Below are 25,333 nucleotides of genomic sequence, written 5' to 3'. Positions count from 1 at the left end.
CGTCTGTTCTCAATATAAAGTTCCCAAAATCCTCTTGATCTTCTGCACCCCTTGCCTATCCCTAAATGCCCTTGGTCCCATATCTTTCTATATTTCATTATTGTCTCTCCCTCTCCCAAGGTAATAGAGGGATTCATGGTGGTTATGGAAGGATCAAGGCCTGACATTTTCTTGTCCTACCTAAATTTCCCTCTGTGTTAGAGTTGCCAAACATATTGTGCCACCAGGTTTTCAGAGTAGAGAGACCAAGAGAATTCACTTGTGTCCAGCGTCCATTACCACTTTACAGATTAATGAGTTAATCATCCCGGAAGAAAGAAATTTTACGATGGCCTTTCAGAAAATGTCACACAGAGACTAACCTACTATTCATAGGGCCAAACTCCTAGGCAGCACAACAGTGACATTTTGCTGCAGACATGCATGTTCCAGTTTATTTTTCTATCATGAATGTTACCCAGATAACAATTTTCTTTGGGCCGGATCCGCATAAAAGCCTTTAGATCCGCATGTAGCGGACCTACGGTATCTGACTGTGGGCAAGATGTGGCCCACACACAATAAGCGGACCCGTATTGCAGATCCGTACAACACAGAATAAGCGGACCCGTGCCACACACAATAAGCGAACCCGTATTGCAGTTCCGTACCACACACAAGAAACGGACCCGTACCACACACAAGAGGCGGACCTGTATTGCAGATCCGTACCACACACAGGAAGCGGACCTGTACCACACACAATAAGCGGACCCGTATTGCAGATCCGTATCACCCACAATAAGCGGACCCGTACCACACACAATAAGCGGACCCGTATTGCAGATCCGTACCACACACAAGAAGCGGACCTGTACTACACACAAGAGGCGGACCCGTATTGCAGATCCGTACCGCCCACAATAAGCGGACCCGTACCACACACAATGAGCGGACCCGTATTGCAGATCCGTACCACACACAAGAAGCGGACCCGTTCGGGTTCACTTATTGTGTGTGGTACCGATCTGCAATATGGTTCTGCCTATTGTGTGTGGTACGGGTCCGCTTATTGTGCAAGTCAGTTGCTTCGTTTACAGGCTATAATATTAGTTTTGAATTTTGAAACAATGTGCTTGGGACATTTTAGCTTATAGACCAACCTACTCCGCTGATGTTTTGAACAATACAATTACTATTGACCTAGTAGGCCTAATTTATTAGGGGAAAAAGACAACGTAGTCGTGAAAGTATTAGACCTAACCCGGTATATATATCCAGCTAACTGATCATGAAGTTATTCATCCCGACGTAATCATCAGACTACAAGTCACAATCTCAGGTCAGACGAATAATTAAATACGTGTTCGTAAATGTAATTCTAAGTGAATGATGTAGGCGAAGTCCTAATTGGCAATGCTGAAAAGTGTGTCTCTCCCATAGCCTATAATAATAACCAAACGCCATGCGATTCGTGACGCAGTCACTTGGGAAGACTAAACGGCGCAAAAGCTAGCTGAGTGTTTCTCGTGGTAATTCGATTTTTCCACTTTAACGTCGCGGTGACAGAAGACGTCTTTTAAAATGCTCTGAATCATCGCCGGAACGTTAATCGTGTTTGTTGGGAGCAGATCTGGCACACGTCAGTCAGTAACGAGAGTATCATACGGAACTGGGCCAGTCTTAGCCCTTATTGGCACCAGATCAGTAAATCATCAGTCCATATCTGCCGCAGATCCGTCAAACGGATACAAAACAATTTTGGACCGATGTGCGTTTGGACGCCGGATCAGGTCCATTATGCAGATCCGTGCCGAATGTTGTGGTAGATGTGGCCCAGTTCCGTCCCAGTGTAGTTATCTTGCTATCTGGGTATGTTGCTATCTGGGTATAGTTAATTCCCACATAAATGCACTCTGATACAAGTAAGATATTCAACACTCAACTGATATTCAGGAGCCCACATTGACACAAATACTCTTGTGACATCTGAAGAAGGGCGTTGAATATTATCCTCAAACCCATTCATAGTACTTCTGCCTTCTTCTGTCTTCATTTTAGGATAAACTGTTTTTAACCTCACCCTTCAAAACGCATCACTCATATACCCCCAATCAGCAGCACTCACTCACTGCCTCTGCCACACGCACACACACACACACACACACACACACATTCTCTCTCTCCCTCTCTCCATGTCGTCTCTCTTGTCTCATCCCCAGACGGGATTATTTACCACTCGCTCACAGTGAACCCGGGATGCGCCTGAGGACTGCCCGCAGCCATGCGGCAATCAAAGCAGGATCATCCATTCACCTGCTCCCAAGGGACGGCAGAAAGAGGCCAGGCAATGGAGGGATGGAGGATGCGCCGGGAAAGACAGAAAGACAGGAAAGCTAGGGAGAGCTGGGGTGAGCTGGAAAATTGGTAAACTGTACCCAAAAAAAAGGGGGACATAAGAAAACTGGAACAGGATATGGAGGAGACATGTTTGTTTTTCCAGTTAGGAAGTGACCCTCATCCACTTAGGCTCAGTTTCCGGCACATGGATTAAGCCCAGCCCTTGTTTTAAAGAGAGCTTCATTGGAGATTTCTATTGGAAAAAGCTTGAACCATGTACTGTACAGCAAACCGACCCACAGAGGCCAGAGTGAGATGTTGTGCTAAGAGGTGTTCCATGCTGTGACTGGAGAACTTATTTAGCAATTGAGGGGCACGGAACGATGAAAAGGGAGAACAGAGGGAGAGGAGATGGCACCCCTCCGTTGCAGCGACATTCACATTTTAGGCTGTCACCATTGGACGTGAACTTCCTGTTTTGAAGCCCCGGTTTTATTTTCTCCTCCAATCAGCATCCCCTGCCTTTAATCTTATGCTAAATTAGAACTGCCATTCATGAAATATGCATGTGGCCTGTCACACAGATTGGCTTTCTGTGAGCGGAAGAAGAAATTTCGGTCCCATTTCAGCTTTTTTTCATTCTCCAGAAAGCGGGTCTGTCACAACTGTTTTCCCAAATACATCAGCTGTCTGCTGTCTTGCTAAATGCAACGTCTCATGATACAAGCTATGAACCTCAGACAGAATGTCATGGTTTAGATGTCAAGCAACCACAGAAAATATCAAAAATCAAAAGCCAAAGATATTCAAATTTCACTCCAAGGGAGTCTTTGCAAGATATGTGTGTCGTATGTGATATTACAAGAAGGAGGCTGCCATGTTTAAGGCTTAAAGGCATGTATGTTTATACATATGTGTGTGTGTGTGTGTGTGTGTGTGTGTGTGTGTGTGTGTGTGTGTGTGTGTGTGTGTGTGTGTGTGTGTGTGCGTGCGTGCGTGTGTGTAACATGTTTCGGGTGACACTTTACTTGAAGATATCTACATAAGAGTAACATGACACTGACATGACACATGAACCCAAACCCTACTTGAATGACATTAAATGACAGAAGGGTTATGTTATAAATGTTTATGACTTGTTTATAATGTTTATGACACGTTCATGACAGTGTCATGTCACTCTTATGTAGATACCTTCAAATAAAGTGTAAGCCATGTTTCTTATTGTCTTTGAATAGGTGGTACAGTATGTTTGTATGTCAGTGGCATACTTTCAAATTGTGTTCTACATGTCATTTTTATATGGAATTCTGAAGTCTGATACTTTATCGAATACATTGTCCTTCTTGTGTTTGTGTATGGGGCTCTAGACAATAGCATCTTCTGAGGCAATGCACGTCTTACCTGTTGAGACATTCCGATGGCATCTCCAGTCAGAGCCCAGAGGGGGAAAAGGTCCTCCTCGGCAGAACACAGTGAGTTTTTAAGGCTAAAGTGCTCTCATGTTGGGTGAAGATTTCTGTTTCCACACTCTTTTTTGTATTGTTTTGAACTTGACCTTCTTTCTCCCACCTAGAGCTTTTTTCAGATAGAGAGCTGCTGTAGTAGCTCCCCCACTCTGCGTTTCAGTACCACGGACAGCAGCATCCAATGTCCAATGCTGATGAGATGCACCTTGAATAGCTATGTGGAATTCTATAGGATTTTAGTTGTCTTTACCGCAGCCATACAATACGTCACTCTTACATTGACTTGCATTGTATTGAATATAGCGCCATAGGTGGCACAAAGTGGTATTGCAAGAGAGCCATTCCAGGCACTAGTTGGTTTGCATGCTAACTTGTTTCTTTGCATTGTGTTGCTATTTCTAGGACTTAGTCATTTTAAAGAATATTGCACTTATACATCCAAATCATACTTTTACAAGAGTTGTGAAAGAGCAAGTCTGTAAAAAGAGATTCAAGTCACTATAAACATACTGGCCTTTTGGTTGAAAATATCCATGACTTCTTTTAATTAACACTGTTTTTTTTTTTTTTTAAGCATAGCTAGAAAATCATGTGTTTTTTTTTTTTTTGGGGGGGGGGGGCAGTTGCAACTTGGTCTATTCAACTGTCTGTAAAAGTTTTGCCCATTTAAAATGAATGTGATCGGAAAGTACACAGCTCACTACCTTCAAAGTGTGCTTCCTGTTTTTTTAAAAAAGGAAATTGCTGTCATGTGTAATTGTCTTTTCAATTTGCTTGCAAAGCTGCTGTGATTTGTGCCAGACTTCAGATTGCCCATTCAATTTAGAAAAAACATGTTTTATTCTGTCTGAATGATCTGGGTGTTTTTGGAATACCTTCAGTGGGAGATATTTTTTTTTCCGGATGAATGACTTCAAAGTTGTATGGACAGCATATTCTGCACCACCACCAACTAACACTGCTATGACATATGTAACTATGCCAGTTATTTTACCATTGTACTTTGACACTAATGCTATGACAAACATGCATTTTGCTAAAGCGTAAATACTTCCTGGATGCCTCCTCTGGATGTATCAGTGTTGCCGTAAATATAATCCCTCTGTGCAACTACTGCGAGAAGAACTCATTAAACATAGGAGACAATGGACATTAAGCCCTTCAATGTTATTATGTTCCATTGGCACAAGACCCAAACTATTCAAACAATGAGCACCTTCTGAAGCGTGCCTCTCTGGCGTATTTGTTTGGTCTCCTTGGTGCCCCTGGTATCCACAGACACAATGTGTGCCTGTCTGGAGCTGATAAAAAGCAATGATAGCCGGCAATGATGACTCCAAGGGCACACAAGGCCAGCGGATGTGACTGGAATATCAGCCGGCGCTCCCGTGATCCAGCTGACACCCGTGAAGAATGGCTTGCATTCCGACAGCAACGGTGACGCTCCGGTAGCAGAGCGCTGCGTGTGTGTGTGTGTGTGTGTGTGTGTGTGTGAGTGAGTGCAGGCATCTCTAATGGCCTGCCTGGGATATCTGTGTGTGTGTGTTTCTATTGTGTGTGTGTGTGTGTGTGTGTGTGTGTGTGTGTGTGTGTGGTGTGTGTGTGGTATGCGTGTGCGCTTGAGTGGGTGGTCATCCATAAAGGCGCTGTCAGATAGCGCTGGTGCTCATTTGCGCTCCTGTTTATTCTGATTATGAGCACGCTGGTGGGTGTCGGATGGGATTCCGGCCCCCTGGCCCTCAGGTGTTCCCTACGACAGCCACCGCAGAGATATGGGAGAGGGTGGACAGTGGACAGTCATGTCCTGTGGCCTGTGGCCTGTGTTATAGCTGTTTTCAAATGAGTGATATGAGGATCCAACCGTTGAAAAACAATAATGAAAACAAGGTGAACAAGGTCATCTGAAATGGGCATCTACAAAGCTACTATTGAAAACACTATGGGTTATGCTAAATTATTTTGTTCTAATAACCTACAGGATTACAGGAAATCACACTATATGATGTCTTTTGATGTCCTGTTGGACTGATTTCCTTTGTCAAATTCTCAAGGACATCTACTGTTTAAGCAACGTTGCTTCAGATTTAATGCCTCATTTGTCAGTAAAGGTCATCCAAGTTGTTTTGATTGATTTGGGTAGGTCATATCAATACCCTTATTAACTCAGTAGAGGAACTACAGTAGGAGCCTATCAATCTACTATATCAAGGTAGTAATTGCTTTGTCTGCAGACACGGCACAAGGAATGGCAGTTGATTCAGGTGCAGCTGAAGGAATGCATCTCACAGTTGTAGTAACCCTTTAAATGCATATTGTAGAACATCAGATGCCGCTGTCTTTTTGTGGAATGTACAGTAAATGACGTGTGAAAAAGAATATCCTTATAGGACAATAAAGACTGTATCTATCTGTCATAATCCAAAAACAATTGAATTAGGATAATATTTGCATAAAAAGGGAAATAAAACATTGCCTTAAACCTCTGTTGCTGAAAGACGCAGCCAGACTCGAGTCTCTAATGGTTCAGTATGTTCATTTATACTCTGGTGGGGCGTCAATATTCTATTGAACTATCACAACCTCCTGTTTACACCCGCGAGTTGGAAGTCGATTATTGGCGCGGCTAATTAGGCAGCCGAATGCACATGCAGAGTCTGCGCGGACATATCAAGATGATACTGACAGCGAACTGATTGGCTCAACATGCGATGACAAGGCCTTTCGCGGGGCTTTGATGCCTATATGAGTGGAGAGGCTGAATTAGATTTCTGAATACAAAGCAGAGATGCTTGGCCCCACTGGCCTGTGTGCACAGGAGGCCATAGTATAATTGCTGGACTGTATGTTGTAGTACTAGTACGTGACTTGCATGTTCAAGCGTGCTGCACGGGAGTCTTGGATTGAGACGCCCGCCAGGGGCCAGCGGTATATCCGTTTGCCTGTGGGGCAGTCAGGTTCAGATTCGAGCAGTCTGAGTTTGATAAGGACCTTAAAGCGTGTGGCAGTGTTGAGAAGGGCATGGAGTGGATGCATCATTACCAGACATCTCTTTCTTTCTTTCTTTCTCTTTTTCTCCCTGGCGCCTTCTCTCCCTCTCTCTCTCTCCCTCTCTCTGTCTTCCTCACCATAGGCAGAGCTCCATTTCCCCCATGCTGTTTCATGCCCCATCTGCATAACCTACTCTGTCTTTGAGGATGAAAGCATGAAGTGAATTAATGTTTGTGTTTGAGTGTTTGTATGTGGGTGTTTGCATATGACAACTGTGTGTGTGTGTGTGTGTGTGTGTGTGTCTGTGAGAGTGAGTGTGTCTTAAGGGTTGGTTGCTTCTGTTGTGCTCATATCAGCTGTTTGTGTGTGTGATCGTGCGTGTGTGTATGTGCATGTGTGCCTGTGTGTGTATATGCTCATGGATGGCATTGTTACCACATATGACTGCCTCTTTCTCTCTCTGTGTGTGTGTGTGTGTGTGTGTGTGTGTTTTTGAGTGTGTATGTCTATAGTTTTGTGTTTGTTCTTGGTGTGTGCATCTGTGGTGTGGTGTGATGCATATGTAAGCATGTGTACTCTTCTAATCGTGTTTGCTCTTTGTGTGTGTGTGTGTGTGTGACTGTGTGTGTGTTTGTGTGTGCGTGCGTGTGTGTGTGTGTGTGTGTGTGTGTGTGTGTGTGTGTGTGTGTGTGTGTGTGTGTGTGTGTGTGTGTGTCTGTGTCTGTGTGTGTGTGTGCGTGTGCGCGCGTGCGTGCGTGCGTGCGTGCGTGCGTGCGTGCGCGCGTGTGTGTACACGTGTGTGTGTGTATGTGTGTATGCGTGTCTGCACACAGGCCCTCCTGCATAATATAGTGCCTCAGTCAGACGAGGAAGAGCTCTGAAGTGAATCAATAAGATCAAACAGGAGCCCTCTCCCTTTGCTTTGTCTGGCCTCTCCTCTCTTCTCTCTCCTCGGGGGCGGGCCGTCGGGGGCCAGAGGTCTCCCCAATCCTGTCACTCCAACGCGTCTGTCGGAGCAGCCAGGGCTAATGAGAAGACCAGGGAATTTGTTCATCTCTTTTTCTCTGTCATTCTCTTTCTCTCTCTTTCTCACTCTCTCTCTCTCTCTCTCTCTTTTTCTGTCTCTCTCACTCTCTCTCTCTATCTCCTCTCTCTCTCTCTCTTTCTGTCTCTCTCTCTCTTCTTCTGCACAACTTGAGGAGCACCCCCCACCTCACCCCAACACCACCTTCTACACCCCCACCCCCCCTCTACTCCCAGCTCTCGGTCAGAACACCTCCTACCCTACCGTACACACTTGTGACCACACCTCACACTCCACACTGCCATGCCCCGGGGTGTGGGGTGGGTGGGTGGGTGGGGTGGGGTGGGTTGCTGCACTTGAAGGAGGTGAAAGGGAAGATGGTGTGTGTGAGAGAGAGGAGAGGGGAGAGGAGAAACATTTAGCTGTGTGGTTAAATGGCTAAACATCTGGGAGGGAAAGGGGGAGGTGCGGTAGAGTTTAGCTGTGCCTCTCCAGCGGTGTGGAGATGAGAATGCTGAGGGAGGGGGGAGTATGGTGATGGGGGGGGGGGGGGGTTCAGGCGCTGTGCTTTGAACACATTCCTTCAGGAGGTGGGATGCCTGCGTGGTTTTCTTTTTTGTGGCCCTGCAATTATGCTTCGACGCTCATTGATGTTTCCTTTCAACTCCACTTCAAGTGGTTCTGGAGGACGGAGTCAGATAATGACGAGCGCACGAGGAAGAAAAAAAAAACATTATCAACTTCATTAGTGGCCCGATAAAAGAAAAGGCAGGCACCAAAAAATAAAAAATAAAAAATGGCATTTCCCTCAAGCCAATTTGATACATAAACATCATGAAGCAAAGAACATTCTCTTTAATGCTGTTAGGGGGGGAAAAATGGCCGATAAAGTCGGACGACTGCCGTCGGTCGTCCCTTGATACCTCTCTCGGCTCGGCGGTCTCAAAACGCTGCCGCTGCTGCTGCTGCTGCTCTGCCCGTCTTTTTTGCGGGCGCGCGCGGAGATAAGAGCGATGTGTGTTTTAGAGGGAGTCACATCATCGTGTCAGCGTGCGGCGCCCGCGACGCCGGGGCCTGAGTGCCTCGCCGGGGCGACGTATCAATCAGACGGGCGACTCGCTCTCTCTCTCTCGGGCGGGCGGCCGACAAATTGAAAGTGTCTCCGCTCTGTCATCTTTCTCACGAAACCTCTTGTACTGATTAAAGTCTCCCTCTCTCTCTCTCTCTCTCCTTCTCATTCTCGCTCACGCTGTGTGTCTCTCTCTCGCTTTCACTCAAAACTCCTCTTTTTCTTCTCTTTCGTTCTTTATTTTTACACACACACACACACCCTCTTTCTCTCTCTATCTCTCTCTATCTCTCTTTCTCTATCCACCCCCCCCCCCCACCCCCCCCTCGTGGGAATGACACTGAAGGCTGAATGAGAGTTGAGGGAGACTCTAGGTGCTGCTGGGTAATGAGGGAGCACACAGAGTCTCTTCTCTCTTTGAAGTGGTGCGAAACGCAACAATTAGCCGGATGAGCCACTGGCTTGTTAACAGGAGTTGGGATTAAATGTATCTCCTCTCCGCGCCGTGCAATCTATCCCTCATCGGCACCGCGCTGTTAGGGAGGGAGGTCAGGTGGGGGGGGGGGGAGATGCAGGGGAGGAGGAAGATAGCCTAGCGATTTGGGCAAGCCCCCCCCCCCCCCCCCTCTCAGTCTCAGTTCAGTGTTCTGTGTCATCGTGGGTCTCTACCCACACGTCACGTGACTTTGGAAGAACGAGGAAGTTGCTGAGAGGGGAGGAGGAGGGGTCTGATGGAGGGGGAGGGGTTAGAGCGCACCCCTGTGCAGACGCCTGGCTTCTCGACTCCGTTTTTTTTCTAGCTCAGCTTGTCCGTGGATGCATGCTTACCGGGCTGGCATCAGACTCTCTCATCAGTCAATCTGATATGGTAAACAGCTCAGTCAATATGATGGACTGTAAGCTGCTCACTGTCAACCTGCTCACTGTCAATCAATCAATAGCCATGAAAAGAGCAATTAATGAGATTCCTAGATCTGTCAAAATGTGTCTTATTATGACTTACAAGTGTTAAACTGCCATCTGGTTGTGAAAAATAGATCAATATCATACTACATGTAAGTGCAATTGATCCATTTCATTTTCTAATGTTTAGTGTAAAGGCAGTACCACTAGCCGTGGCAACATGATGTTAACATATTCACTCATCCTGTCAGAGCGCATTGCATCCAGGGAGAGCCGAGGAGAGACACCATGAGTGATCGCTGTGAATCTTAGACCTCCTTTGCTCCGCTCCCTAGGCAGAGCCTGTCTTGAGTGATGCCGTCTGCAGCATCGTTTGCCCCAGCGCTGTCGATGGAGCCGATGTTTTTGGCGTGCCGGCGTCGAGGGCTCTGCCTCGTCTCCCGCGGCCCGTCGCTCTTCTTCTCAACCTTTCGCCACGCGCGGCGCGATCGACAGCTCTCCCGCTCGCGAGGGTCGATCGCCTCTCTCTCCGCTGGGCTGGCACCGGTCATTCAAGGCGGCGGGGGCGACGGCCGACGGCTAATAGAGAAGCACGGCACACTCTCCGGAGCTCATATGCTTTTCGTTCACGCGTGGCTGCGACGCGAGGTGATGGGGTCTCAGACACGGCTCGAGATTAAAGCGAGAATGCTAAAAGGATTGTCCTCTTGACCTGCCTGCTATATATTACAGGGAAGAGAAAAGGCAGGGTATTACACAGAGGCTCACTCATTCAAAATGCCTGTCATCCCACAGGTAGGTGCCCGTCATCAGCAGCACACCTCCTCCTGTGAAAAGATGGAGAGTATCTGTGTGTAGTCAGGCCTCCTACCTGAACCATGGAGGTGATCATTACTGCCGCAGATGCACAGAAAGACAGTGATTTCAATAGCATACTGTAGAAGTGTCCTCTTTAGAACAGATTGATGCTTCTTCTATAGCTAGTTCTGTAGTAGTTTTGCAAAACCTTTCGTCTTGTGTACCTCCGGCTTTGTTTTTCTACAGAGATACTGTACCATGGGAAAGCCTCGTGATTGCTTTGGGAGTTGTCTTTGTTTGGGTGGCAAATGGGTGGGAAAGGAGATAACTTTAGCCTTAAGTGATGGAGACACAGCAGGGAAGAGTGGAAGAGAAAAGAAGAGAGAGAGAGAAAGAGAGAGGGATGGATAGAGAGGGATCTTCAGACAACGAGGGGCTGACCAGGGTCTTTCCAATCAACCATAGTGCACTTAAACATGGCCTGCATCACCATAGAAACAGGCATGTAATGCGGTCAGCGCGCGGCGCGGTGGCATGTGTGCCCCTCTCGAGGGGATTGTGGGATTGCGAGCGGAGGCAGGAAGGCACACATCTCGCGGCGGATCACTATTGTGCGTGATAGTCCACTCAATCATCCGGAGGAGGGAAACTCCCTGGCAAGCAATCACGCTCTCTCTCGGAGTCGACCATGGAGATGTGCACAGACGTCCGTCCGTCCCCCCCCCCCCCCGGTCCCAGCCAGGCCCTTATCAAAGAGGCTGTTGATGTGGAGCGTGGATTTAAAATCGGCTTTGCCGGGGCCCCCCTTTTGCACAGTTATTTATTTATCTTTTTTTTTTTTTTTTTGCAGATTGCATTCACTGGGTAAATTTAATGAAAAAAGATGACCTTTGAGCATTGTGTACTTAAAGATATTGTGACATACATTGATTTCTGCAAAGGCTGAATTTAAATGTAAATTTGGAGGTGCATACCCACACACATCCAAGCACAAATACATTCACACACACCCATACACACACCCATACCCACCCCTACACCCACATCCACACACACACACACACACACACACACACACGCACGTGTATATCTACACACATGTGTACACACACACACACACACACACACCTACAACTGGGTGAGCGTGATCAGCCGAGTGTCTGACAGTGATGAATTACAGTCACATATGCGCGGTAATAAGTAGGTCCTGAGTCCCTCCAGTGCTCCGCACCGGGACAGCTCCCCTCTGGAGGCAGCACGCTTAGAAACACAGCAGGCCAGCTCCAACAGACCGCAATAAAGCCAACTCCATCTACAAGTGAACTTTCCCGAACACACACACTCTCTCACACACACACACAGACACACGCATACACACACACACACACACACACACACACACACACACACACCATAAAACGACAGACACCTACATTCATCTTGAAAACGGATATAAGCGTGGATTAATCCACATAACCTGCTTGTTGAGTCTTAACTATCAAGAGTATCAAAAAGGTGAGCGTAAGCTCTGAAACTTAGCCATGAATATATTATCCTCTTGTACCTCCATTCAGTTTGCTAATGTGTATAAGCATGATGGGTAGACAGTGTACTGTATACATCCATATATGCACGGCCATATGGGACGCGCGCTCGTACGCATCCCGGAGCAGTCAGGCGGCGCTGTCTAATTGTTGTCTGAGCCTCCCTCTCTGCTCCCATCTTAGTGTAAAGCTCATAATCAAAAAGCACTCTGCCCGTCTCAGACCCAATTAATTAATGTTAAGTACACGTTAAGGCTTAATTGATATCCCGTCTTAGTGACTGGAGAGACGGCGCCCGGGCACCATATGGCACTGAGTCATAGTTAATTACAGCACTCGCGGCGTGCACACACACACACACACACACACACACACACACACATCACCACCACCACAAACAGAACACCGGAGTCTGTCGGAGTCTTGGGGGGCTGGGGGGGGGGGGGGGGGGCGCGCAGCGGCGTGTGACGGTCTCCTGTCTCGCCATCACCAGCTCCAGGATCGGAGCGCTTATTATGCGGAATGAGTTTTTTTTATTAATGATGAGAGAGCCGGGGATGCGCGGGTATTAAAAAGCATTACGGGAGCCATTTCCTTGTCGAAAATGTGGATTTCACACTTAATAATGCTGAAATCCGAGCTAATCTCGAGGCTGATTTCGGGATTCCTTGGAGCGTGACACCAGGGGGGTGGCACCGGCTCTCTTGTTTTGATTGTGAACTGAGACTCTTGATAGTTTCGTGGTGTGAACAGAAGATTGAGTGTGAACAACTGAAAGTATGTGTGCCAGACTAGTTATACCTTACAACTATTTACAAAGGTGTAATGCTAAATCAACAACTTAATCTACATTTACAGTACATTTGAATTTACATTTAATCAAGATGCTTTTATCCACATTTTATCCAGTGGCATTTGCCTGTAACTCTAGCAAAGCAAGGCACTGGGTTGACCATAGCATGTATCCAACATACTGTATATCTACACACAGTCTATAGTCTACTCTATTTTAGCATCATTTATAGTAGGCCTATACATATAGTGTAAGAGTCTCACATCCACTATAAGTAAAGCACCACCAACTAAAGAAGTTTGTGAAGACAATATCTTGCAGCTCTCTATGTGGGCGTCCTGGCCTGTGCGACCTTAGTGAACCCTGAGCCTCCTGTCACCGTGCTGCACAGATGAGGAGGGAGGAAGGCGGGCAGGATGATTAATGCAATCAGAGGCAGCATCCAGCCTGATCACGCTGAGCTCCTGGACGCCTGCTGTGTTATTGCCAGGTGAGCTGCAGGCTTTTGTGGAAATCCCCTCGACTGACTATCACTCTCGGTCCAAGGTGGAACGGGAGATTATCAAATAAACAAAGACGTGATTATGGTATTAGAACCCTCAAAAAGGCCTGTCTCTGTCCATAACCTGTTCAGGTAGACCTGAGGAGCTATTAGAAGGTCTGGATAGGTTAGTCTATGTTCAGTGGTGACAAGTGTATACCCTCTGCAATAGCCTCATCCATGGTACGCTTAGATGATAATGTCTATTTGTCCTCAGTAAATATTTTGACAAATTATTTCTTGTCTCTTTTAGAATGTCTTCCATTTTGTGGATACTTGCATCATTGATTTGGATATACTTGAACAGAAATATCAATATCAGCTTGACACCATAGGAGAGGATTGAGCAGTCAATGCTTTTCTACTCTCGAAGAAGTGTTTAATTGACAATATCTACTTAGTTTTGAATGCCTATTGTGTACGGCTGTTTTGAGACTCTGCATATGAAAAAAAAACAAAGCATAGAAGGGGAATTGATTATGTATATCCTCCAAAAACAAATAAATTGCAGTGCACAAATAAAAAGGTGCACAGCAGTGGGTGAGACTGTAAAGTGTGAATTTTATCCCCCCAAAAAATAAATTGCTTGCTGCACCAGAGGACCTCTCACTAATCACAGCCTGATGAAGAGACAATTACACTGACTGCCAGCACCATCAGGAGCTATGGGGCTCTCTCTCTGCTCATTTTAGAAGCTGCCTGTAAAAACATTGGGCCAATTTGGTGCATAATCACATTCACATAAAATCACATCCAGTGTGAGTCTTCTCGAAAGTTCTATGAGAATCCAAAACAAGGGAAATAATTTTAATTGACTGTTCCCAGCCCAAGCCAGGATTGGTTATCGTTGATGCCTTAAATAAGACTGAATGGTGGCAGTGGTGTCCATTTGGAGATTGCAAGGTTTATTGCGGAAACGAGCTGAAAAGTATAAAATGGGTATGTGTTCACCTATTTCATAGACACAAAAAATTACCCAAGAGACAACACTCATAGTAACAGTTAGATCACTTTATGCTATTTGCTCACCAAAGCTTGATGGCTCACCAAAGATCTGAACCTTGTGCAGGGCAAGATAACATGAGTTTAAAAAAACATCTCCATTAAAAAGGACTGTAGTGGTAATCAAATGTGTAACAACCGTATTATAACCCTGTTATACCAGTTAGCATGCCATAAATGTGAATGTCTCCATAGTGTCTCGTTTAGGGCCTGCATGGTAAATACCAGACTTTCCTTTTAGATTTCTAGAAAGTGAGAGAGAGAAACAGACAGAGAGAGAGAGAGAGAGAGAGAGAGAGAAAGCTGCTAAAGGAGGACCACTGCTGTTCTGTTAACGGATGCCATCGTGAGCACTTCCTCTAATTTGAGCATTCAGCAGCGAGCGCTCCCCAGTTTTCCATCTCTCCTACCGGCTCCAGATGTACCCACCAGATTGCTGTTTCCACGGAGGGGACCATCTGGACCCGGGGCAACGCTTCCCCTTGAGGAAACATTATTATTTTGAGAACTTTTTAGATCAGTGCGCGTCGCTGCTGGAGGGAGGGAGAGGGGGTGGGGGGGAGCGCTCTGAGAGTTGGCCTCCGTCCCTCTCGGCTGGCCTGGATAATGTGCTCATGTCGGCAGTCGGTCCCGTCTCACAGAGGATCTGTGTTCAAGAAAAGAATAATGAAAATTGTAAGAGAACTGTCTTCCTATGTTGAATGACCTAAAAGATCATCGGGGTTCATAACATTTGTTTGAGGTTTGATCTGGCGTATGCATCAATGTTTTGTTTGCATAATCACGATTGAAATTGATTTTTTTAGGGTCAGACAACGAAGTGAAATTTGCTGAAAGTTTTCTAAGTAGTGCACAGTGACTGTTGAGTGATGCACAATTTATTAGTTTACATTTTTTCAAGGCTCCATATTAATCACCTAGTGGCATTAATACACTACTTTCAATCACTGTCAGTCCCAAGCGCTGTTGGGGATTCACTGAGGAAGTCTCTTTGCTGTGCATCCATCTAATGAAAGATCTGAACGCACAATCTCAATGCACACCGCGGACAAGTCAGAAAATGAAAAAATGCCGATCATTTATACATAATCTTTATTGCACAGTTCATAATGAGGAGGAACGTTTGATGTGATCGGAGACAGACATTCAGCATATGATCATACACCTACACACTCTCTGTCTTTCTCACTCACTCTTGAACCAAACACACACACACACACACACACACACACACACACACACACACACACACACACACACACACACACACACACACACACACACACACACACACATGCATACAGTACGTACATGCAAATTAGAGAGGGAGTTGAAAGAACAATTATAGCTGCGCAAAACACTTATTACAGGGATGTTATACTGACAGTCATCTCTTACACTATTTAAACGTTCTTCTTACAACATACGCCCTGCTTAATAACTTGATGAAGGCTATTTTTCCATTCTAAGACTTTTATACCACTGCTTGGTCAAATTTCCTATTGTGATGCGCTGTTTGGAACGTGCATTATTTTTCTATATACCGCACGGCTATGAAGTAGTTCCCTACTTTTGGGCTTATTACACTTGAATATTAATTCGCCAATGTCAATGTAACGGTAAAAACAACAACGTTGTATCTAAGACAGCGGCAATATAAACGAAAGTGATAGTAGCCGTGGTATAAGCGGGATAATCAACTCCGCGCCGTGCGTTTATAGGAAAATAATGCACTTATCGAAGTGTAAAGTCCCCTCCGCCTGCGGCGTCGGGTCATTATTACCACTTCGAACGTGCATTATTTTCCTATAAACGCACTGCGCGTCGTTGATTATCCCTTACATATATCATAGCCTGTCATTAAAACAGCACGAGATCTGATGGCAACAGCCCTGAACTTATGGTTCAGTGAATCCTGGAATATTTATATCACTCTAATTACATCATGGTTACTGTATCTGTTTATATATATGTGTGTGTGTGTGTGTGTATATATAGGCTATATATATATATATATATATAAAGTATCTTATTTCACAGAGCAATCTCATGAAATTGATAAAAAAAACGGTAACACTTTACTTGACGGGTTCATTCATAGCACATTCATAACAGCTGTCATGAACTGCACATGAAGCATTCATGACTGTTTCATGAAACATGACTCAACATTCATACCAACACTTTCATGAATGTGGAAGACAAAACGTCAAAAACTTGTCAAAATAAAAGTCTAACAATCGCAAAGCAGCATTGCTGTCTTTTTTGTTTTAGCCAACCTGATCATGTCACATCTTAGTCAACGGGGAAGTCCAGTGTTCAGGAGAATTTCGTGTTTTGTTTGTCTATTTGTTTATCTTATGATAGTAACCTCTGAAGAATGCATAATTGTGTACACCAATAACTGTATATATACTGTATAACAGGAATGTCCAACCATTCAGAGGTCCACATGGTCAGTAATTCAAATGATGAATTCAAAACTCGTATAGTAAAGTGAAGTAGACTTCATAAAATATTCATGAGATGTTTACAAACGCTGGAGAGGATTCATAATACTCTGTATATGGATTACTAGATTGTTGGACTTTTATTTTGACAAGTTTTCGTCGTTTTGTCTTCCACATTCATGAAAGTGTTGGTATGAATGTTGAGTCATGTTTCAAGAGTCAGTCATGAATTCTTCATGTGCAGTTCATGACAGCTGTTATGAATGTGTTATGAATGAACCCGTCAAGTAAAGTGTTACCAAAAAACATTCTGTAAGTAACTTATGCTCATATTGAGCTGGTTACCAGGTACGAAGTATTGTCTTGTGTTGGCCTGGTTTTGCTCATCATGAAGACTGCTATGTTCATTACAATAGCACTCCAAAACATTTGTTACTTTCCCCTTCCTTAATGGTTACCTTTTCTAAACTATATTCCTATGATAATTTCTGAATCTGTCAGCCCCACATAATGCCCTCTTTCCAGATACCCCTGATCTCTTTGATGCTGGAATCATTACTCTCACCAGCTCGTTAGCAAACAGCCTTTTATTGTTCCCTTAGAGACTCATCAGGATGCTTTTCGTATATCATCACTGGATTCTTAATTATAAACGCCTTCCTGTCTTCCATCCACAGCCCTTAACTGCAGCCTAACAAGCATAAAGAGGCTCAGCGTTTAGTTAATCTTTTCTTTTTATAAAACCCTGAGTTTAATGAACAGCTTTCATTAAAAAAAAAAAGAAAAAAGAAAAAGAATGCAATTTGTTTGACTGCAAACAAACAACAAAGACATGCGGTGGTTTATTTTGAGATCCGTAATTAAACTGTCCTCTTGACGTTCTTTTTTTCTCTCCCCCCTCTCTACCCCAGCCTCGGCCCTTCTCGATTCGGCAATCGGCATCTCTCTCGTGGACAGTCTCCCGGCGAGTGAAACCAGGTCTGTCTGATTTACAAGACAGCGCCTGCCAGCACTGCTGGGGTGTAGCATCACAGCGCTGACAGCGAGCCAGTTCGGTGGAGGACGGAGTGAGTGAGATACAATCAGGTCTTTATCAGAGCTCTCCATCAGTTCTGTGCTGCACAGGGGGAGCTGGAGACTCATTTGTCAGAGTAGCTTGCAGAGAGAGAGAAAGAGAAAGAGAGAGAGAGAGAATGAGAGAGGGAGAGCGATAGAGGGGCTCTTGAGTTTTGGTGGTGTCTGTCGGGCCCACCCCATACAAACAAGCAAAGGCTTCAGTCAGCCGCCTACCTTTACTGTGAGGATTTGGGATCCCGAGATGATGCTGTTGTTGACTTAATGGAGCCGTGTGCGCTTTGCTGTAGGTTGCCAGGATGGCTCTCGGCCTGTATGGAAGAATGCCATTGAGGCCCTTGTTCCTGAGTAGCCTATTGAATGTCTGGCGACAGAGTAAATAGGCCTTTATGCACGTTACAGTTCTCTATGAATCCCATATGATTATGATGTGAGAGCCCAGTGATTCTGGTGCCCTCCCACCATGTTGTAAAATGGTGGTTACATGCCCAAATACCTGCACTTGAACCTGGCCCCCCAGGCTGCCGGAGTGGAACTAGACTGTGGGGAGCGATGTGCGCAAGAATGGGCACAAGGATCCAACCAAAACGGTCACGCATGAGAGGGACATCACCAGAGGAGAATCCCAGGCACTGTAAAAACAGGACAGGGTTGTAAATGGAATGAGCTTCTCCCAGCATCTCTCCAGCGTGCTCCAGATGCTGTATCGCTTGAAGTGGTCAGTCTGTGGTCCGGTGAGGCCTAGACGTGAAGGTGGGACGCATAACAGGGACACTACACACACTCGTGAAAAGCAAAACTGGAGAAGGGGGAGGCAGAGAGGGTGATTGTAGTGAGAAAGAGTGTATTGTTTGTGGGTGTGCAATGAGTACACTCTTGACTTCAGGCTGTTTACTAAGAGTTTTTCTGCTCTACGTGCTAAAAATCAGATTTGATCACTAAAAAGGGAAGTGCTTTCCACTGTAGCAGAAAACAACATGAAATGAGTTTAGAGAGAAATAGGGAGTATGTATAAGTAGATATGAAAACATTTTTTTTTTGTGAACCAAGTTCTAAGTCGCATAGGCACATCAATATAAGGAACAGAATTAGCTTTGGAGGGTTGTTATATTGTGGATGAAAAATCCACTCAAAATCTGTTCATTTGCTTTACAGGGATACAGCGCTGTAATGGCTGAATAGCTGTCTACAATGAGAGCAGCATTTTGTTTCCTCATTTCCTTACTTCCATATTTGTTTATTGGTGATGCTGGTACAGAATCGAAAATGATTTATTTGTGTGTTTTGCCGAATGGAATTAGTTTGTTATCATTTAAAGCATCTCAGTAAACATTAATTTGAAACAATTACGTCTTTTCAATAATAGCACAAATTGATCAATTTTATAATGTCTAATACTATAGACATCAACATTTGTTGTCATGGTGAATGTTACCTTTAACAACACACACACAAACACACACACACACACACACACAAACCTTGGCATGTTGATTGACAGCTCCTCTATACAGCCAATAAAGGCTGATTCAAGAGACACAGGAAAGTGGAAGCTGCAGCACCAAGAAAAACAAGTGATACTAATTGTAAGTAGCATTTCTACAGTGCCTTTCATTGTGAGTCCATTTGTGAAACTGACTTTCATTGGCCATCCCTGAGCACAGTCTGACCATTGACAACACTGAGCCCAAAGACCAAACAGTCATATTTGACTGACCAGCATTGGCTGCAGGGAATATACCAATAAGACATAAGTATGTTGCTGGTTTATGAAGCTCAAATGAACCTAACTGTGGCCCCAGCCGTGGTGCGACTGGCTGGGGCACCTGCACCACACGCCGACGACCCGGCTTCGATCCCCACCCCGCACTGTGGTCCTTTCCGGATCCAACCCCAACTCTCTCTCCCACTCACTTCCTGTCTCTCTCTACTATCCTATCTGATTAAAGACATAAAAGCCCAAAGAAATACACTTTAAAGAAAAAAGAATGAATCTGTTAACGTAGTTGGTATGCGTGTCTATTAGTAAATCTTGCCATGCCTTGCTGGATAAGGATGTGCAGCCCTCGTGGAAGAATACATTATGCTGTTTGACATCCTTTTTGAACATCACATGAAAACATACATGAATGTATAATCAAGGAAACAAGAAAACGACAAAAACAACAAAAAAAACTCAGAAACAGCATATGAATCAGTCAACCCCTGCTAATTTAAGCATATTTGCAATATTGTGACACACTGCCACATACATTGAGCAAACCGTGGATTTGAGTGGGTGCCTTAGCGAAGTGTGGATGCACGTCCCTGTCCTCTAGGGACTGTCTGACGTGACGGGGGCGTCAGCGGGATTCCACCGGCGGAAGCCGACCGCCTCCCTGGCACCAGAGACAGGACGACAGGGAACGTCACACTGGCAGAGATAAAGGGAGGCGAGTATTGGCAGCGGAGGAGCCCTCTTCCTCTTGGTGTCTCTCCCCCTGTCGTCCTGAAACGAAAGGCGAAGAAAGGAGACAAAGTCACCGACAGCGAGCTGATGGGAAGTGGGGATGAACGGAAAGGAAATGGGGTTTCAGGGAGATGAGGACGACTGTTTGTGTGTGTGTGTGTGTGTGTGTGTGTGTGTGTGTGTGTGTGTGTGATGAGTATATAGAGAGAGTTTGTGTTTGTGTTTCAGTGTGTATCTGTGTGTGTGTGTGTGTGTGTGTGTGTGTGAGAGAGAGAGAGAGAAGTATAGAGAGAGGGTTTGTGTTTATGTTTCAGTGTGTATCTGTGTGTGCAGTAGGGGCTGTTGTTTTCATAACACTTGTGAATAAAAGACTGATTCAAAGTGAGACTTTCTCAGTGAGTACACAGAAGAGAAGACAGCCGTGATTAATGTCTGATTATTACATTTATCTCCTGTTGTTTGTAGGCTTGTTTGCTTAATTTCATTACTGTGCTCTGCATTCATCCACTCTGTCCTTTGCATTATTGTTTGTCTTTTTTTCCATCTGGTAAAGAAAGCTTAAAACATAATCTAAAAAAATGAAAGCATCTGCTAAGGACAAGGCATCTCTCTTTCTCTCCATTTCTTCCCCTTCATTTCTGATTTCCTTCCTGCCCTCTTTTCTTCTTTCTTTTTTTCTTCCTTTCTTTCCTTCTTTCTTTCTTTCTTTCTTTCCCTATCTGCATACGCACACAGGAGGATATTAAAAGCAGACACACACCGCGCGGTGGCTAATTTGAGCGCACCTCTAATGGGACTAGCTGTCCAGGAGCAGCAGGGCGCAGCGTGAAGCCACACACCTGGGGACGTGCCACGGACCATCCCACCTCTCAGATCTCCATCCGCCTTTCCGGGGGAAACAGAGAGCTCCCCCGCTGCACCGGGTCAGGGTTGAAGGTGGAGGTGGAGATGGGGGTGGAGGAGGCGAGAAAGATAATGATGCTATTAGGATGGGTTCTTCAGGTCCCTTCCCCAATGCTCTCATTAATAAGGCTTCTTCTTCAGAGGGTAGCAACAAAGGGGATGAAGCAGGAAGCTTCTGTGTGTGACTCTTCATGTGGCCTGTGGTATTTTAGGCAACCGCAAAAATGTGACCCAACTGAAACCGTTTGTACATAATGCAAACAGTGCTGTGCAACTTCGTTTAGGGATCATTCTGGGATGTTTGCTGAGAAATTGAATTATTGATAAAACACCTGATTTTTGAGGAGATTAATTATGGTGTCTTCACACACAACTTACACTGTCCCTTTAATTATTTACTCTCTCCACAGTCCCTTGAATTATTTACAGTCTTATAACAGAGTTGTGCTTACAAAGCTTGCAAAAGCTCACAGAAGAGACAGAAAGTTTCCTCACGGGTCTAGTACTGAACATATCCACAGTCCCAACTTGGCTTAACTTTTTTTCCCTTTTTTTTAAAAAAAAAAAGAAGAAAAAAGTGCTTTCCAGTGAAACTTTCTAATGAAACTGTACAGTTGATCACTTGTTACCTTCGCATCAGTCAGATAAATGTATCCTCGACCAAATGGAACTTAGATGAGAGGCAATGAGAATGCAAACTCCGAAGAGAAAGGAAAAGTGAGTTTCCTCTCTCTCTCTCTCTCTATCTCTCCGAGCCTCTGGGCTTGTTTCCACTGCAGGCACACTCTGCTAATTACCCACAATCACCAGCGGTAGCGCGCACGCATTGTTCTGAGCTCCGTAATGGCGGCGCGAGCCGATATTCCATTAACCGCACGGCTCTCGGCTCTCCGGCGGAATTAATCTGCCTGTCATATGATATTCCTCCGTCTCCCTGTCCGTCCCGGCCATCACTCAAGGCCTGAACTGTCCCATAGGATGGGTCAGCCAGAGTGTGCTGTGGCGGAGGCCGTTTGGCGGGGATCCGGCAAACACCAGGATGCCAATTACCTCCGAGGCAACACAGCTGTATGGAGACGTATTGATTACACAGTTAAGATGTCAGGCAGTATCGGGGGCCTCTTTCTCCCGAGGCTTCAATTAATGGAGATTTTTTTCTCTCTCTCTCACTCCTTCTCTTTCTCTCGCTCTCCCCCTCGACTGTTTGTTTATTGGTGGGTGTCGCGTGCGAATGGGACATTGTGCATGCTCTTTGGTAAGTGACACGGGTTAGCAACGCAATCAATGTTATTACTGCCGCCGATCCTCGAGCGCACTCCACTCTCTCTCTCTCTCTCTCTTTCTCCCTCTACGGAGAAAATGAAATCGGATTTGGAACAACGGCAGAGACCCGCTATATTGAGATCTAATCAAATCCCAGAACTCCGCCTTGTCCATTGATCAGATTCTCAAAGCGGAATTAAGCAGCGCTCTTCTTGTTAGAGGACTGACGGAGGGAAAAACACAGACATTCGAGGGGGGAGCGAACCAAACGAAGAGAGAAAACACGGGGCAAAGGAGACAGGGAAAAAACCCATAAAAGAAAATGGATATTTCTTCTCGTTATTATTCCGGCGTCGTACTCTTTTACGCAGAAGTGCCCCTCGTCTCCAAGACACCGAATATCTGCTCCTCCTTAATTAAGAACAATGTGTGAATATTGGCGCTATCGTGGCGCTTCACAAGCTCGCCCTATGAATTTCAAAACAGGGTCATTTACTGTGACATTTCTGAGATTAAACAATGCAAAGCCCAATGCTTGAGAAAATAAACAGCGGGCTTTAATTAAATCCGAGCCATGATCTTTTCACAGCCCTCCATCAGGGGAAAGTGGGCAAGAGACAGATGTAAAAAAGCATCCATTCATTCATACGCAGTGTCACAAACAGAACTCCCCACGCAAACGTGTCCCCACAGATGTCGTTCACTAGAAGTTTACTGTACATACAGTAGATGGCTTGAGACGGTGACTGTTTTGCAGTTACTGTGCTAATGAATGGTTGTGATATGAGCAGAATTAGAATGCTGAGAGGGTGTTCGATAAGGCGTAAGGATAGATAGCGTAAATTGGATCAGAATTCCAAATGAATTGTTGGTGTTGTTGTTGTTGTTATTGCTGTTGTTTTTCCTCAGAGAGCTTGTGTCTGATCTGTTTACCAACACAGCCACCACTTTCTCTCTCTGGCTGGCTACACACACACTTTGCTCATTTAAGCCCCCCACCCCTCACCCGCCAACTGCCTCCTCCTTAAATACACCACCCCCCCAGCCCCCAGCCCCCAACCCACCCCACCACGCCAACTCTGTGCCCATTCCTCCTCTCCTAAACCATCTCGGCTGAGCTGCATTCCACGAAATCCATTCGCCAACAACGGACACCTTTAATTAGGCCTTCGTCGGGGGAGCTGTGTAACCCTGCGCCCCGTAATGAGAGAGGCTTGGTCCGGGTTCATTACCACATGCTTGGCCAGTCCTCTCCCCTGGGCCCCCCCCCCCCCAGGCCCCCCCAACCCAGATCCGCCCGCTTCGAGTGAGTGCCGGCGATGACGTGATGTCACGGCATGGGTCGCCAGCAATCAAGCAGGCTGGTTGGTACCAGCACAAACACTCACACTCACACACACACACACACACACACGCTCAGATGTGCGTCCCTGGAGGAGTACTGAGGTTTGGCCTGCCTTACCTAATGGATGAACAGAACGCTTGGGGAGCCGGGGGAGGATTATGATGCTTGCCGTCAAATGTGTGTATCGGAAGATGCAAACATGCACAGCCCTGGAGAGAAATGCGCAAATTAACGATAAGGAACGGCACGGAAATTTGCACTCAATAGAGGCTGGTCTTTCAAATGCGTTTCCTATTTCATAAACAGCATATTTCTGTAGTCTTTACAACTGGGTCAGGTAGATCACTTAAAAGGGGCAAGCAAACAAAGTAAAGTGGAAAAAAGAAAAAGTCAATATAAGCTCCATATATGTAAAGCTTGTATAGTGTTAGACCTATTGAATTGCATTGATTTGTGGCAACATACGCACAGGCACACGCACACGCGCACACACACACACACACACACACACACACACACACACACACACACACACACACACACACTCTGACACACAAGTTTTGATTGTGTTGAAAGTGCTGGGCAGGGTCTGTGATGTGCCTCATTAAAACAGGCCCCTCGGTTACCAATCAAATAAGGGAATTGAGTCACTGAAATTGTGGCATGTCACCATGGTGCCTGTCTCCCGCGGCCCTGCTATGAAAACCACCTCCCTCCATTTCTCTCTCTAGCCCATTCTCTACCTCTCCCCTCCTCTCTCTCTCTCTCCCTCCTTTAGCCGCCCACAGCTCTGCCTGTTTGTTAATGTGTCTGATTGAAGTTTGTCTGCAATCATTATTGACCCGCGGAAGCAGCTCCCACAGGTATCCCTCCTCCATGTTGTGTAACCGACAGCAAATTATCACACGCTCACTGAAAGGGAAACACCCGCCATAGACAACTTTCACGAGTTTTAGGAAACATTGCACATTCAATGGGAATTGTACAAGCCCCATTACTGCAGTCCTCTCTGGAGGTACTGTATAGACCAGCAAGAGGACAAAGAGTAGGTGTGTGTGCACACCAATTCTGACACAGTTGTTGTACTGGGTTTGTTGTTATACAGTATAAGAGGAATTAGAACAGAAAGGTGGTGAAAAAAAATACGTTTCTATAGGTTTCCAAGCTTATGATATAGCTGTTGTAATGATCTTTTTGATGCAAACTATATACTTTTGTCTGATGGATGGTGGTATAATGAGTTGTAATGTGTCTTTATTTATAGGCTCAAGATAAGAGTCAGTTTTTCATTCATGACATTCAGTTTCATCTCCTGTCATAATGAGATCACTTAGCTCTCTTTGGGATAGCCCTTTATACCATTGTCATCACGCAGTTGCGTTCTTTTCACAGTGCTGCC

This window comes from Sardina pilchardus, chromosome 20 (genome assembly GCF_963854185.1).
Source record: "Sardina pilchardus chromosome 20, fSarPil1.1, whole genome shotgun sequence".
NCBI classification, from domain to species: Eukaryota; Metazoa; Chordata; class Actinopteri; order Clupeiformes; family Clupeidae; genus Sardina; species Sardina pilchardus.
Note: the sequence above shows the minus strand (reverse complement) of the source record.